Source organism: Pristiophorus japonicus, unplaced genomic scaffold (genome assembly GCF_044704955.1).
Source record: "Pristiophorus japonicus isolate sPriJap1 unplaced genomic scaffold, sPriJap1.hap1 HAP1_SCAFFOLD_382, whole genome shotgun sequence".
Classification (NCBI taxonomy): Eukaryota; Metazoa; Chordata; class Chondrichthyes; family Pristiophoridae; genus Pristiophorus; species Pristiophorus japonicus.
In genome coordinates, this window is record NW_027253674.1 from 414,209 (window position 1) to 429,208 (window position 15,000).

Below are 15,000 nucleotides of genomic sequence, written 5' to 3' on the forward strand. Positions count from 1 at the left end.
TCCTTATCAGTCAGGTAATTGTGTTAGGGAAATTGATGGGATTGAAGACCGATAAATCCCCGGGGCCTGATAGTCTGCATTGGAAAGTACTTAAGGAAGTGTCCCTAGAAATAGCGGATTCATTGGTGATCATTTTCCAACAGTCCATGGACCCTAGATCAGTTCGTATGGACTGGAGATTAGTTAATGTAACACCACATTTTAAAAAAGGAGGGAGATAGAAAATGGATAATTATAGACCGGTTCGCTTGATATCAGTAGTGGGGAAAATGTAGGAATCAATTATTAAAGATGAAATAGCAGTGCATTTGGAAAGCAGTGACAGGATCGGTCCAAGCTGCATGAATTTATGAAAGGGAAATCAAGCTTGACAAATCTTCTGGAATTTATTGAGGATGTAACTAGTATAGTGGATAAGGGGAACCAGTGGATGTGGTGTATTTGGCCTTTCAAAAGGCTTTCAACAAGGTCCCACACACGTATTGGTGTGCAAAATTAAAGCACATGGTATTGGGGGTAATGTACTGACGTAATAGATAACTGGTTGGCAGACAGGAAGCAGAGAGTCGGGATAAACGGGTCCTTTTCAGAAAAGCAGGCAGTGACTAGTGGGGTGCCGCAGGGCTCAATGCTGGGACCACAGCTATTTACAATATACATTAATGATTTAGATGAAGGAATTGAGTGTAATATCTTCAAGTTTGCAGATGATACTAACAGGGTGGCGGCATGAGCTGTGAGGAGGACGCTAAGAGGCTGCAGGGTGGCTTGGACAGGTTAGGTGAGTGGGCAAATGCATGGCAGATGCAGTCTAATGTGGATAAATGTGAGGTTATCCACTTTGGTGGCAAAAACACGAAGGCAGAATATTATCTGTATGGCGGCAGATTAGGAAAAGGGGAGGTGCAATGGGAGCTGCGTGTCGCTCGGTCTCTGCCTTTCTCTCTCTTCAGAGAGCTGTATCTGTGTTTGTATGTTTCAGTCTTTGTCTCTCTCAGTCTGACTCACTCTGTCTGTCCCTGTTTCTCCGTTTGTCTCTGTCTCTCAATCTGTCTCTTTCTCACGGTGCCCACGTCTGTACCAATGGGATTCTCTCAGACTCTTTATCTGACTGGCTCTCTCTATCCCATCATTTCGGTCTGTCCATGTCTTTGCCTGTCTCTGTTAGTCCCTGTCTCTAACCTGCTGAGTATTTCCATATTTTTCTCTTTTAGTCTCTATCTCTCTTTCTCGATCTGTCCCTCTCCTTGTCACTATCTTTATCATTGTCTTTCTCTCACTCTTTTCCTCTCTCTCTTAATAGATCACACACACACATCTCTGTATATGTATGTATTTGAGCCTTTTTCTCACATAGTCTGCCTCTCCTTCTCAGTCTCACATTTGATGTCTCTCGTTGTCTCTATCTCGCTGTCTGTCTCTCCCTGTTTGTCGGTTTGTCTCTGTCTCTCAATGTGTCTCTCGACTTCTCATGTTATCCAGTTCTGTTCACAGTGGCTCGATTCCTGCTCTGACAGAACTGGTACCCGTCAGTTCCTCGTTAGTATAGTGGTGAGTATCCCCGCCTGTCACGCGGGAGACCGGGGATCAATTCCCCGACGGGGAGGCAGTTGTTTCAAAATGTTGAATTTTACTTCTGTTTCTTGGTAGAGATTCATATTAAAAAGTTCCAGAGCAATACAGAACAGTACAAATACAGGAAGAGGAGATTGCCTCTTCCAGAATTTTAGCAAACAGAGAATTTTTCCGGATTCTGTGGCCGTCTGCTGCACAGAGGTGGATGACTGAGTTTTTTCTGAGTTACGTTTAACAAAGCAGCGACACAGTAGTCGTGGCCGAGTGGTTAAGGCGATGGACTAGAAATCTATTGGCTTATCCCGTGCTGGTTCGAATCCTGCCGACTACGATTCTCAGCATTTTTCATTCCATTTCACAATTTAACCAGTTCTCTGCCAAACTGATCCTGAGATTGATGGAATAACGTCCCACACCTTTCAACACTGACATTTTTTTCTCGTTTTTATTAATCTGCAATATTCACGATACATCCGTTTAAAAAAATCGCAAAAATCAGTCAAAGTTGGTACAGTGATTCAGCCTGTCTATCTCTCGAGATGTCTAAGGCATCTGTGCATGCCCGTTGGTGCGTGTAATTTTTTGGTTATGTGTGTGTGTCTCTGTGTCTGTCTATCTCTATATATGTCTCTGTGTATGTGCAACTGTCTATGGAAATCATAACCATGAATTTGGTATATCCTGGATTTTATAAAAAAGACTTGGGGAAAATAATACGGTTGTGAACTTTTGTATCGGCTTTGGTTCAGTGGCAGCGTCCTCGACTGAATCAGAACTTTGTGTGTTCAAGTCGCACACCTTGGACTTTAGCATATCATCTTGGCTAACACTCAAGTGCAGCACTGGAGGAATTTTGCAATGTTAAAGCTGTTGACTTTCGGATGAAATGTTAAATTGAAGCTCCGTCTGCACCCTCGGGTGGATATGAAAGGTCCCAGAGCATTACTCGAAACAGAATAGGAGAATTGCCCCCGTGTCAATATTCCTAAAAATGTTCGTAAATGCTCACTAAAAGCCGATGTGCATGTGTTTGTATGTGGGATTGGGGTTGAAGCCCAGTTTGTCACAGAGACAGAATCCAGTTATTTACAGGACCAGGATAGCCGAGTGGTTAAGGCGTTGGCCTTAAAATTCAATATGTTTTTCCGGCGTGGGTTCTTCCCTACTTCTGGTATCTCTTTAATTTAACACGGATTTCCTCCCATTCTGATCAGTGATGCCGGATTTTCATCGGTTGAATCAGCAATTTTCTGTAACTATGTGATACGCTGAACCGATAATGAACTGAAATTGTGAAATGTATCTGTGTCGCTCGGTCTCTGCCTCTCTCTCTCTTCAGAGAGTTGTGTATGTGTTTGTATGTTTGAGTCTTTGTCTCTCTCAGTGTGACTCACTCTGTCTGTCCCTGTTTCTCTGTTTGTCTCAGTCTCTCAATCTGTCTCGTTCTCACGGTGCCCACGTCTGTCACAATAGGATTCTCTCAGACTCTTTGTCTGACTGTCTCTCTCTTTCCCATCATTTCGGTCTGTCCATGTCTTTGCCTGTCTCTGTGAGTCCCTGCCTGTAAGCTGAGAAGTATTTCCATCATTTTCTGTTTTCGTCTCTATCGCTCTCTCTCTATCTGTCTCTCTCCTTGTCACTGTCTTTATCATTGTCTTTCTCTCACTCTTTCCATCTCTCTCTTAATAGATTACACACACACATCTCTGTATATGTATGTGTCTGAGTATTTTTCTCACTCAGTCTGCCTCTCCTTCTCAGCCTCACACTTTCTGTCTCTCGTTGTCTCTATCTCGCTGTCTGTCTCTCCCTGGTTGTCGGTTTGTCTCTTTCTCTCAATGTGTCTGTCGACTTCTCATGGTGTCCAGTTCTGTTCACAGCTCGATTCCTGCTCTGATAGAACTCATGCTCGTTAGTATCGTGGTGAGTATCCCCACCTGTTCCGCCAGAGACCGTGGTTCTACTCCCGACGCGGTGGCAGCTTTTACAAAATGTAGCATTGCACTTCTGTTTCTTGGTGTTGATTCATATTAAAAAGTTCCAGAGCAATACAGAACAGTAGAAATACAGGAAGAGGAGATTGCCTCTTCCAGATTTTTAGCAAACGGAGAATTTTTCCGGATTCTGTGGCCGTCTGCTGCACAGAGGTGGATGACTGAGTTTTATCTGAGTAACATTTAATGATGCAGCGAGCCAGTAGTCGTGGCCGAGTGGGTAAGACAATGGACAAAAAATCCATCGGGGTTTCTCTGCGCAGGTTTGAACTCCGCCGACTATGTTTCTCAGCATATTTAATTCTGTTTCACAATTTAACCACGTTACTGCAAAATTGATTCTGAGATAGATGGAGCAACGTCCCACATCTTTCGACGCAGCCGCTGTTTTCTTTCTTTGATTAATCTGCAGTATTCACGATACATACGGATAGAAAAACGCAAAAAACAGCCACAGTAGCGACAGTCACACTGCCTGTCTATCCATCTATTTGTCTAAGGCAACCTATGTATATCTTGATCTGGGTGTCTTTGCACATCAGTCATTGAAAGTTGGCATGTAGGTGCAGCAGGCGGTGAAGAAGGCAAATGGCATGTTCGCCTTCATTGCTAGGGGATTTGAGTATAGGAGCAGGGAGGTCTTACTGCAGTTGTACAGGGTCTTGTTGAGGCCACACCTGGAATATTGTGTTCAGTTTTGGTCCGCGAATCTGAGGAAGGACGTCCTTGCTATTGAGGGAGTACAGCGATGGTTCACCAGCATGATTCCCGGGATGGCAGGATTGACATATGAGGAGAGATTAGATCAACTGGGCTGGTATCCACTGGAGTTTAGAAGAATGAGAGGGGATAACACAGAAACATATAAAATTCTGACGAGATTGGACAGCTTAGAGGCTGAAAGAATGTTCTCGTTGCTCGGGAGTATGAGAACAAGGATTACAGTCTAAGAGTAAGGGGTAAGCCATCTAGGACCGAGATGAGGTGAAACTTCTTCACTCAGATTGTGGTTTACCTGTGAAATTTTCTACCGCAGAAAGTCGTTGAGGCCAGTTCGTTAGATATATTCAAAAGGGAGTTAGATATGGCCCTTACGGCTAAAGCGATCAAGGGGTATGGAGAGAAAGCAGGAAAGGTGTACTGAGGTTGAATGATGATCCATGATCGAAGATCCGAATGGCATATTCCTGCACCTAATTTCTCTGTCACTATCTTTCTATGTTGATGCGTGTAAAGTTTTGGTTATTGTATGTGCGTGTGTCTGTGTATGTCTATCTGTATGTATGTCTCTGTGTATGTGCAACTGTCTGTGGAAATCATCACCATGAATTTGGTATGTCCTGGAACTTTTTTAAAAACTTGGGGAAAATAATATGGTTGTAAACTTTGCTATCGGTTTCGGTACAGTGGCTCCATTCTCGATTGCATCAGGAGGTTGTGTGTGTAAGTCCCACTCCTGAGACTAGAATACATCATCTTGGATGACACTCAAATGCAGTACTTGGGGAATGTTGCATTGTTGAAGCTGTTGACCATCGGCTGAAATTTTAAATTGAAGCTCCATCTGCCCCCTCGGGTGGATGTGAAAATTCCCAGAGCCTTAGTTGAAAAAGAATTGGAGAGCTGCGCCCGTGTCAATATTACGAAAAATGTTCGTAAATGCTCCCTGAAATCCAATGTCTCTGTGTGTCGCTGTGGGGGTGGAGCTGAAGCCCAGATTCTCACAGAGGCAGAGTCCAACCACTGACAGGATCAGGACCAGGATGACCGAGTGGTAAAGGCGTTGGACTTAAGATGTAATGGGTTTAAACACACGGGGGTTCAAACCCCACTCCTGGTAATTCCTTAATTACAAGAGTGTTTTCCCATCCTGCTCAGTAATACCCGATTTCCATCTGCTGAATCTCCAATTTTCTGTAACTCTGAGCCGATAATGAAATGAAATTGTGAAATGTATCTGTGTCAGTCTCTCTCTTTAGAGAGCTGTGTTTGTGTTTGTGTGTTTGAGTCTTTGTCTCTCTCAGTCTACCTCTCTGACCCACTCTGTCTGTCCCTGTTTCACTGTTTGAATCTGTCTCTTTCTCACGGTGTCTAGTTCTGTTGCAATGGGATTCTCTCAGACTCACTGTCTCTCTGTGTCCCATTATTTCTGTCTGTCCATGTCTTTGCCTGTCTCTGTTAGTCCCTGACTCTAACCTGATAAGTATTTCCATTATTTTCTGTTTTTGTCTCTATGTCTCTCTCTCTATCTGTCTTTCTCTCTATCTGTCGCCCTCTTTGTCTCTCTCTTTGTCCCTGTCCTTTTCTCTGTTTCTCAATGTGTCTGTCACTTTCTCACTGTGTCCAGTTCTGTTCGAATAGAATTCTCTCAGTCTCTCTGTCTGACTGTCTCACTCTTTCCCATCATCTCTGTCTGTCTATGTTTCTGCCTATCTGTCTCTCTTTGCCTTTCGCTGGTAATTCCTGTCTCTAACCTGCTGAGTATTTCCATCATTTTCTGTTTATATATTTGCCCCTCTCTCGATCTGTCGCTCTCTCTCTATCTGTCTCTCTCCTTGTCACTGTCTTTATCACTGTCTTTCTTTCACTCTTTCCCTCTCTCTCTTTATTGATCACACACACACATCTTTGTATATGGAGGTGTTTGAGTCTTTTTCTCAGAGTCTGCCTGACTTTTCAGTCTCACCCTTTCTGTCTCTCGTTGTCTCTCTCTCTCGCTATCTGTCTCTCCCTGTTTGTCCCTGTCTCTCAATGTGTCTGTCGACTTCTGTTCACAGCTCGATAACTGCTCTGACACAACCTGTACCCTCGTCCGTATAGTGGTGAGTATCCCCGTCTGTTACGTGGGAGAACTGGATTTAATTCCCCAACAGAAAAGCAGCTTTTTCAAAATGTCGAATTTTACTTCTGTTTCTTGGTATAGATTCATGTTAAAAAGTTTCAGAGCAATATAGAACAGTAAAGATACAGCAAGAGGAGATTGCCTCGACCAGATTTTTTGCAAACGGAGACTTTTTCAGGATTCTGTGGCCGTCTGCTGCACAGAGATGGATGACTGAGTTTTTTCTGAGTAATATTTAAAGTGCCAGAGACGCACTAGTTGTGACCGAGTGGTTAACGCGATGGTCTAGCAATCTTTTGGGTTTTCCCCGCGCTGGAACGAATCCTGCCGGCTCCGATTCGCAGCATTTTTCATTCCATTTTACAATTTAACCAGGTTTTTGCAAAACTGATCCTGAGAAAGGCAGAAGAACGTTCCACCCCTTTCAACACTGACATCTATTTCTCATTTTTATGCAATATCTCAATATCTGCAATATTCAAGATACATACGGATAGAAAAACGCAATAATCAGCCAAAGTAGTGACAGTGATTCAGCCTGTCTATCCCTCTATATGTAGAAGCCATCTGTGCATGTCCGTTGGTGCATGCATATTTTTGGTTATGTGTGTGTGTGTGTCTCTGTGTCTGTCTATATCTATCTATGTCTCTGTGTATGTGCAACTGTCTGTGGAAATCATCACCATGAATTTGGTATGTCCTGGAACTTTTTAAAAAGTGTTGGGGAAAATAATACGGCTGTGAACTTTGGTATCGGCTTTGGTTCAGTGGCAGCATCCTCGACTGAATCAATCCCAGCCAAAGTAGCGACAGTGACCCTGCCTGTCTATCCATCTATTTGTCTAAGGCAACCTGTGTATATCTTAATCTGGGTGTCATGGTAAATCAGTCATAGATTGTTGGTGTGCAGGTGCAGCAGGCGGTGAAGAAGGCAAATGGCATGTTCGCCTTCATAGTGAGGGGATTTGAGTATAGGAGCAGGGAGGTCTTACTGCAGTTGTACAGGGCCTTGGTGAGGCCACACCTGGAATATTGTGTTCAGTTTTGGTCTCTAAATCTGAGGAAGGATGTTCTTGCTATTGAGGGAGTACAGCGAAAGTTCACCAGCATGATTCCCGGAATGGCAGGACTGACATATGAGGAGAGACTGGATCAACTGTGCTGGTATCCACTGGAGTTTAGAAGAATGAGAGGGGATCTCATAGAAACATATAAAATTCTGACGAGATTGGACAGCTTAGAGGCTGGAAGAATGTTCCCGTTGCTCTGGTGTTCGAGACCAAGGATCATAGTCTAAGAATAAGGTGTAAGCCATTTAGGACCGAGATGAGGAGAAACTTCTTCACTCAGAGAGTGGTTAACCTGTGAAACTTTCTACCGCAGAATGTTGTTGAGGCCAGTTCGTTACATATATTCAAAGGGGCCCTTATGGCTAAAGGGATCAAGGGATATGGAGAGAAAGCAGGAAAGGGGTACTGAGGTTGAATGATGAGCCATGATCTTATTGAATGGTGGTGCAGGCTCGAAGGGCCGAATGGCATATTCCTGCACAAAATGTCTATGTTTCTATGTTTCCATGTTGATGCGTGTATATCTTTGGTTATTGTATGTGCGTGTGTCTGTGTATGTCTATATGTATGTATGTCTCTGTGTATGTGCAACTCTCTATGGAAATCATCACCATGAATTTGGTACGTCCTGGAACTTTTAAAAAAACTTGGGGAAAATAATACGGTTGTGATCTTTGATATCGGTTTTGGTTCAGTGGTTCCATTCTCGACTGAATCAGGAGGTTGTGTGTGTAAGTCCCACTCCTGTGACTTGAACACATCATCTTGGCTGACACTCAAATGCAGTATTTGGGGAATGTTGCATTGTTGACGCTGTTGACCATCGGCTGAAATTTTAAATTGAAGCCCCATCTGCACCCTCGGGTGGATGTGAAAGTTCCCAGAGCCTTCGTCAAAAAAGAATAGGAGAGTTGCGCCCGTGTCAATATTAAGAAATATGTTCGTAAATGCTCCCTGAAATCCGATGTGTCTGTGTGTCGCTGTGGGGGTGGAGCTGAAGCCCAGATTCTCACAGGCAGAGTCCAACCTCTGACAGGATCAGGATCAGGAAGGCCGAGTGGTAAAGGCGTTGGATTTAAGATTTAATGGGTTTATACCCGCGTGGGTTTGAACCACAGTCCTGGTAATTCCTTAATTAAACGTAGATTTTTCCCATCCTGCTCAGTGATACCCGATTCTCATCTGCTGAATCTGCAATTTTCTGTAACGATATGACACTCTGAGCCGATAATGAAATGAAATTGTGAAATGTATCTGTGTCGCTCGGTCTCTGCCGCTCTCTCTCTTTAGAGAGCTGTGCTTTGTTTGTGTGTTTGAGTTTTTGTCTCTCTCAGTCTGCCACTTTCTGTCTGACTGCCTCTCTGTGTCCCATTATCTCTGTCTGTCCATGTTTTTGCCTGTCTCTGTTAGTCCCTGACTCTAACCTAATAAGTACTTCCATTATTTTCTGATTTTGTCTCTATGTCCCTCTCTATCTATCTGTCTTTCTCTCTATCTGTCTCCCTCTTTGTCTCTCTCTTTGTCCCTGTCCTTTTCCCTGTCATTCCATCGCTAATTGCCTCCCTCTCTTTATGGAGCACGCAAATACATCTCTGTGTATGTATGTGTTTGATTCTTTTTCTCATTCAGTCTGATCCTCCCTTTCAGACTCAAACTTTATGTCTCTCTTTGTCTCTATCTCACTGTCTGTATCTCCCTGTTTTCCTGTTTGTCTCTGGTTTTCAATGTGTCTGTCTCTTTCTCACCGTGTCCAGTTCTGTTCGAAAGGGAATCTCTCAGTCTCTCTGTCTGACTGTCTCACTCTTTCCCATCATCTCTGTCTCTCTATGTTTCTGCCTGTCTGTCTCTCTTTGCCTGTCGCTGGTAGTTCCTGTCTCTAACCTGCTGAGTATTTCCATCATTTTATGTTTATATCTTTGTCTCTCTCTCTATCTGTCGCCTGTCGCTCTCTCTCTATCTGTCTCTCACCTTGTCACTGTCTTTATCACTGTCTTTCTCTCACTCTTTCCCTCTCTTTTTATAGATCACACTTACACATCTCTGTATATGTCGGTGTTTGAGTCTTATTCTCGCTGTCTCTGACTGACTTTTCAGTCGCACCCTTTCTGTCTCTCGTTGTCTCTCTCTCGCTGTCTGTCTATCCCTGTTTGTCGGTTTGTATCTGTCGATCAATGTGTCTGTCGACTTCTGTTCACAGCTTGATTACTGCTCTGACGCAACCCATTCCCTCGTTCGTATAGTGGTGATTATGCTTTCCCTGTTACGCGGGAGAACCGGGTTCAATTTCCTGACGGAAAAGCAGTTTTTTCAAAATGTCGAATTGTTCTTCTGTTTCTTGGTATAGATTCATATTAAAAAGTTCCAGAGCAATATAGAACAATAAAAATACAGCAAGAGGAGATTGCCTCTTCCAGGTTTTTTGCAACGGAGACTTTTTCAGGATTTTGTGGCCGTCTGCTGCACAGGGATGGATGACTGAGTTTTTTCTGAGCAACATTTAAAGTGCCAGAGAGGCAGTAGTTTTGCTGAGTGGTTAAAGCGATGGTTTAGAAATCCTTTGGGTTTTCTGCGCATTGGTTCGAACCCTGCCAACTACAATTCACCGCATTTTTCATTCCATTTTACAATTTAACCAGGTTTTTGCAAAATGGATCCTGAGATAGGCGGAATAATGTCCCACACATTTCAACACTGACATCTATTTCTCATTTTTATTAATCTGCAATATTCATGATACATACGGATAGAAAAACGCAAAAATCTGCCAAAGTAGCGACAGTGATTCAGCCTGTCTATCCCTCTGTATGTCTAAGGCATGTCTGTTGGTGCATGTATATTTTTGGTTATGTGTGTGGGTGTGTGTGTCTCTGCGTCTGTCGTTCTGTATATATGTCTCTGTGTATGTGCAACTGTCTGTGCAAATCATCACCATGAATTTGGTATGTGCTGAAACTTTTTAAAAAGACTTGGGGAAAATAATACGGTTGTGAACTTTGGTATCGGCTTCAGTTCAGTGGCAGTATCCTCGACTGAAAAACGCAAAAGACAGCCGAAGTTGCAACAGTGACCCTGCCTGTCTATCCATCTATTTGTCTAAGGCAATCTTTGTATATCTTGATCTGGGTGTCATGATACATCAGTCATTGATTGTTGGTATGCAGGTGCAGCAGGTGGTGAAGAAGGCAAATGGCACGTTCCCCTTCATAGCTAGGGGATTTGAGTATAGGAGCAGGGAGGTCTTACTGCAGTTGTACTGGGCCTCCGTGAGGCCACACCTGGAATATTGTGTTCAGTTTTTTCTCCGAATCTGAGGAAGGACGTCCTTGCTATTGAGGGAGTACAGCGCAGGTTCACCAGCTTGATTCCCGGGATGGCAGGACTGACATATGAGGAGAGACTGGATGAACTGGGCTGGTATCCACTGGAGTTTAGAAGAATGAGAGGAGATTTCAAAGAAACATGTAAAATTCTGACGAGATTGGACAGCTTAGAGGCTGGAAGAATGTTCTCGCTGCTGGGGAGTTCGAGACCAAGGATCACAGTCTTTGAGTAAGGGGTAAACCATTTAGAAACGAGATGAGGGAAAACGTTTTCACTCAGAGAGTGGTTAACCTGTGAAATTTTCTACTGCAGAAAGTCGTTGTGGCCAGTTCGTTAGATATATTCAAAATGGAGTTAGATATTGCCCTTACGGCTAAAGGGATGAAGGGGTATGGAGAGAAAGCAGGAAAGGGGTACTGAGGTTGAATGATCAGCCATGATGTTATTGAATGGTGGTGCAGGCTCGAAGCGCCGAATGGCATATTCCTGCACATAATTTCTATGTTGATGCGTGTATATTTTTGGTTATTTTGTGTGTGTGTGTCTCTGTGTATGTGCAACTGTCTGTGGAAATCATCACCATGAATTTGGTGCGTCCTGGAACTTTAAAAAAAAACTTGGGGAAAATAATGCGGTTGTGAAATTGAAGCTCCGCCTGCACCCTTGGATGGATGTGAAAGGTCCCAGAGCATTACTCGAAAAAGAATAGGAGAGTTGCCCCCGTGTCAATATCACTAAAAATGTTCGAAAATTCTTACTGAAACCCTCTGTGTATGTGTGTGTCTTTGGGAGTGGAGTTGAAGCCCAAATTCTGACAGAGACAAAGCCCGTTTCTGCCAGGCGCAGGATGGCCGAGTGGTTAAGGTATTGGACTTAAGATTCAATGGAATTATAACTGCGAGGGTTCGAACCCCACAACTGGTAATTGCTTAATTAAACAGAGATTACTTCCCATCCTGCTCAGTGATACCCGATTTCCATCTGTTGCATTTGCATGTTTCGGTGACACTCTGAGCAGATAATGAAAGGTATCTGTATTGCTCAGTCTCTGCCTCTCTCTCTTTTTAGAGAGCTGTGCATGTGTTTGAGTCTTTGTCTCTCTTAGTCTGTCACTTGTCCAGTTCTGTTCCAAAGGGATTCTCTCAGACTCTCTATCTGACCGTCTCTCTCTTTCCCATCATCTCTTTCTGTGTTGGTCCCTGTCTCTAACCTGATGAGTCATTCCATCATTTTATGTTTTTGTTTCTATGTCTCTCTCTCTATCTGTCTTTCTCTCTATCTGTCTCCCTTTTTGTTCTGTCTTTTTCTTGTCATTCCATCACTATTTGCCTCCCTCTCTTTATGGAGCACGCAAACACATCTCTGTGTATGTAAGTCTTTGAGTGTGTGTCTCACTCAGTCTGACCCTCCCTCTCAGTCTAATACTTTCTGTCTCTCTCTGTCTCTATCTCGCTGTCTCTCTCTCCCTGGTTCCCTGTTTGTCTCTGGTTCTCAATGTGTCTGTCTCTTTCTCACGGTGTCCAGTTCTGTTCGAATGGGATTCTCTCAATCTCTCTGTCTGACTGTCTCTCTCTTTCCCATCATCTCTGTCTGTCTATGCCTCTGCCCGTCCGTATCTTTTTGCCTATCGTGGTTAGTTCCTGTCTCTAACCTGCTGAGTATTTCCATCATTGTCTGTTTATATCTTTGTCTCTCTCTCTATCTGTCGCTCTCTCTCTATCTGTCTCTCTCCTTGTCACTGTCATTAACACTGTCTTTGTCTCACTCTTTCCCTCTCTCTCTTTATAGAGCACACACACATACCTCTGTATATGTATGTGCTTGAATCTTTTTCTCACTGCGCCTGCCTCTCCTTCTGAGTCTCACACATTCTGTCTCTCGTTGTCTCTATCACGTTGTCTGTCCCTCCCTGTTTGTCGGTTTGTCTCTGTCTCTCAATGTGTCTCTCTACTTCTCATGGAGTCCAGTTCTCTTCACAGATCGATTCCTGCTCTTACCCAACCCACATTCGTTGGTATAGTGCTTAGTATCCCGGCCTGTTATGCAGAAGACAGGGTTTCAATTCCCCAACGGGCAGGAAGCTTTTTCAAAATGCAGGATTTTACTTCTGTTTCTTGGGAAAGATTCATATTAAAAATTCCAGTGCAATACAGAACAGTAAAAATACAGGAAGAGGAGATTTTTTCAGAATTCTGTGTCATCTGCTGCAGATGGTGGATGACTGAGTTTTGTCTGAGTAACATTTGAAAACATAACGAGTAGTCGTGGCCGTGAGGTTACAGCAATGGACTAAAAAATCCATCGTATTTGCCCCCTGCAGGTCGAATCCTGCCGACTACGATTCTCAGCATTTTTCATTCCATTTTACAATTTAACCTGGTCTCTGCAAAACTCATCCTGAGATAGATGGAATAAAGTCCCACACCTTTCAAAACTGTCATTTTTTAAATCATTTTTATTAAACTGCAATATTCACGATACTTACGTATAGAAAAACGCAAAAATCAGTCAAAGTTGCGACAGTGATTCAGCCTGTCTATCCCTCGATATGTCTAAGAAATCTGTGCATGTCCGTTGGTGCGAGTATATTTTTGCTTATGTGTGTGTGTGTCTGTGTCTGTCGATCTGTATATATATATATATATATATATCTGTGTATGTGCAACTGTCTATATAAATCATCACCATGAATTTGGTATGTCATGAAACTTTAAAAAAAAACTTGAGGAAAATAATACTGTTGTGAACTTTGGTATCGGCTTTGGTTCAGTGGCGGTAATCTCGACTGAATCAGGAGTTTGTGTGTTTAAGTCGCACTCCTGAGACTTGAGCAGATAATCTTGGCAGACACTCAAGTGCAGTACTTGGGGAATTTTGCATTGTTGAAGCTGTTGACTTTCGGAAGAAATGTTAAATTAAAGCTCCGTCTGCACCCTCGGGTGGATCACAGCATTACTCGAAAAAGAATAGGAGAGTTGCCCCCATGTCAATATTACTAAAAATGTTCCTAAATGCTCACTGAAACCCGATGTGTATGTGTGTCTGTGGGGTGGAGTTGAAGCCCAGATTCTCACAGAGACAGAATCGAAACACTGGAAGGACCAGGCTGGCCGAGTGGTTAAGGCGTTGGCCTTAAAATTCAATGGGATTTTCCCACGAGGGTTCGTACTCGAATCTCTTTAATTTATCACTGATTTCCTCCCATGCTGATCAGTGATACCCGATTTTCATCTGTTGAATCAACAATTTTCTGTAACTCTGTGACACTCTGAGCCAATCATGAAATGAAATTGTGAAATGTATCTGTGTATCTCAGTCTCTGCCTTTCTGTCTTTAGAGAGCTGTGCATGTGTTTGTGTGCTTGAGTCTGAGCCTGACTCACTCTGTTTGTGACTGTTTCTCTGTTTGTCTGTGTCTCTCAATCTGTCTCTTTCTCACGGTACCCACGTCTGTTCCAATGGGATTCTCTCAGACGCTTTGTCTGACTGTCTCTCTCTTTCCCATCATCTCTGCCCATGTCTTTGCCTTTCTCACTTTGTCCCTGTCTCTAACCTGATGAGTATTTTCATAATTTTCTGTTTTAGAAACATTGAAACATGGAAAATAGCTGCAGGAGTCGGCCATTAGGCCCTTCGAGCCTGCGCCGCCATTAAATATGTTCATGGCTGATCATTCCTTCAGTTTCCCTTTCATGCTTTCTCTCCATATCCCTTCACCCCCTTATCCGTAAGGGCCATATCTAACTCCCTCTTGAATATATCCAATGAACTGGCATCTACAACTCTCTGCGCAGGGAATTCCACAGGTCAACAACTCTGTGAGTGAAGAGAAGTTTCTCCTCATCTCAGTGCTAAATGGCCTACCCCTTATCCTAAGACTATGTCCCCTGGTTCTGGACCTCCACAACATCGAGAACATTCTTCCCGCATCTAACCTGTACAGTCCCGTCAGAATCTTATATATTTCTATGAGATCCCCTCTCATCATTCTAAACGCCAGTGAATAAAGGCCCAGTTGATCCAATCTCTCCTCATATGACAGTCCTGCCATCCCTGGAATCAGTCTGTTGACAATATCGGACCGAGTCAGCATGGATTTATGAAAGGGAACTCATGCTTGATGAATCTTCTGGAATTTGTTGAGGATGTAACGAGTAGAGTGGACAAGGGAGAACCAGTGGATGTAGTCAAGAGATTGG

At 43.4% G+C, this 15,000-nt stretch overlaps 1 non-coding gene across 1 annotated transcript; it reads left to right on the forward strand.

The window, feature by feature from the left end:
* Window positions 1-1,534: 1,534 nt before the first annotated feature.
* On the forward strand, window positions 1,535-1,606 carry trnad-guc (transfer RNA aspartic acid (anticodon GUC)). Its single transcript has one exon. It is a non-coding gene; the product is annotated as a tRNA-Asp (tRNA).
* Window positions 1,607-15,000: the final 13,394 nt, after the last annotated feature.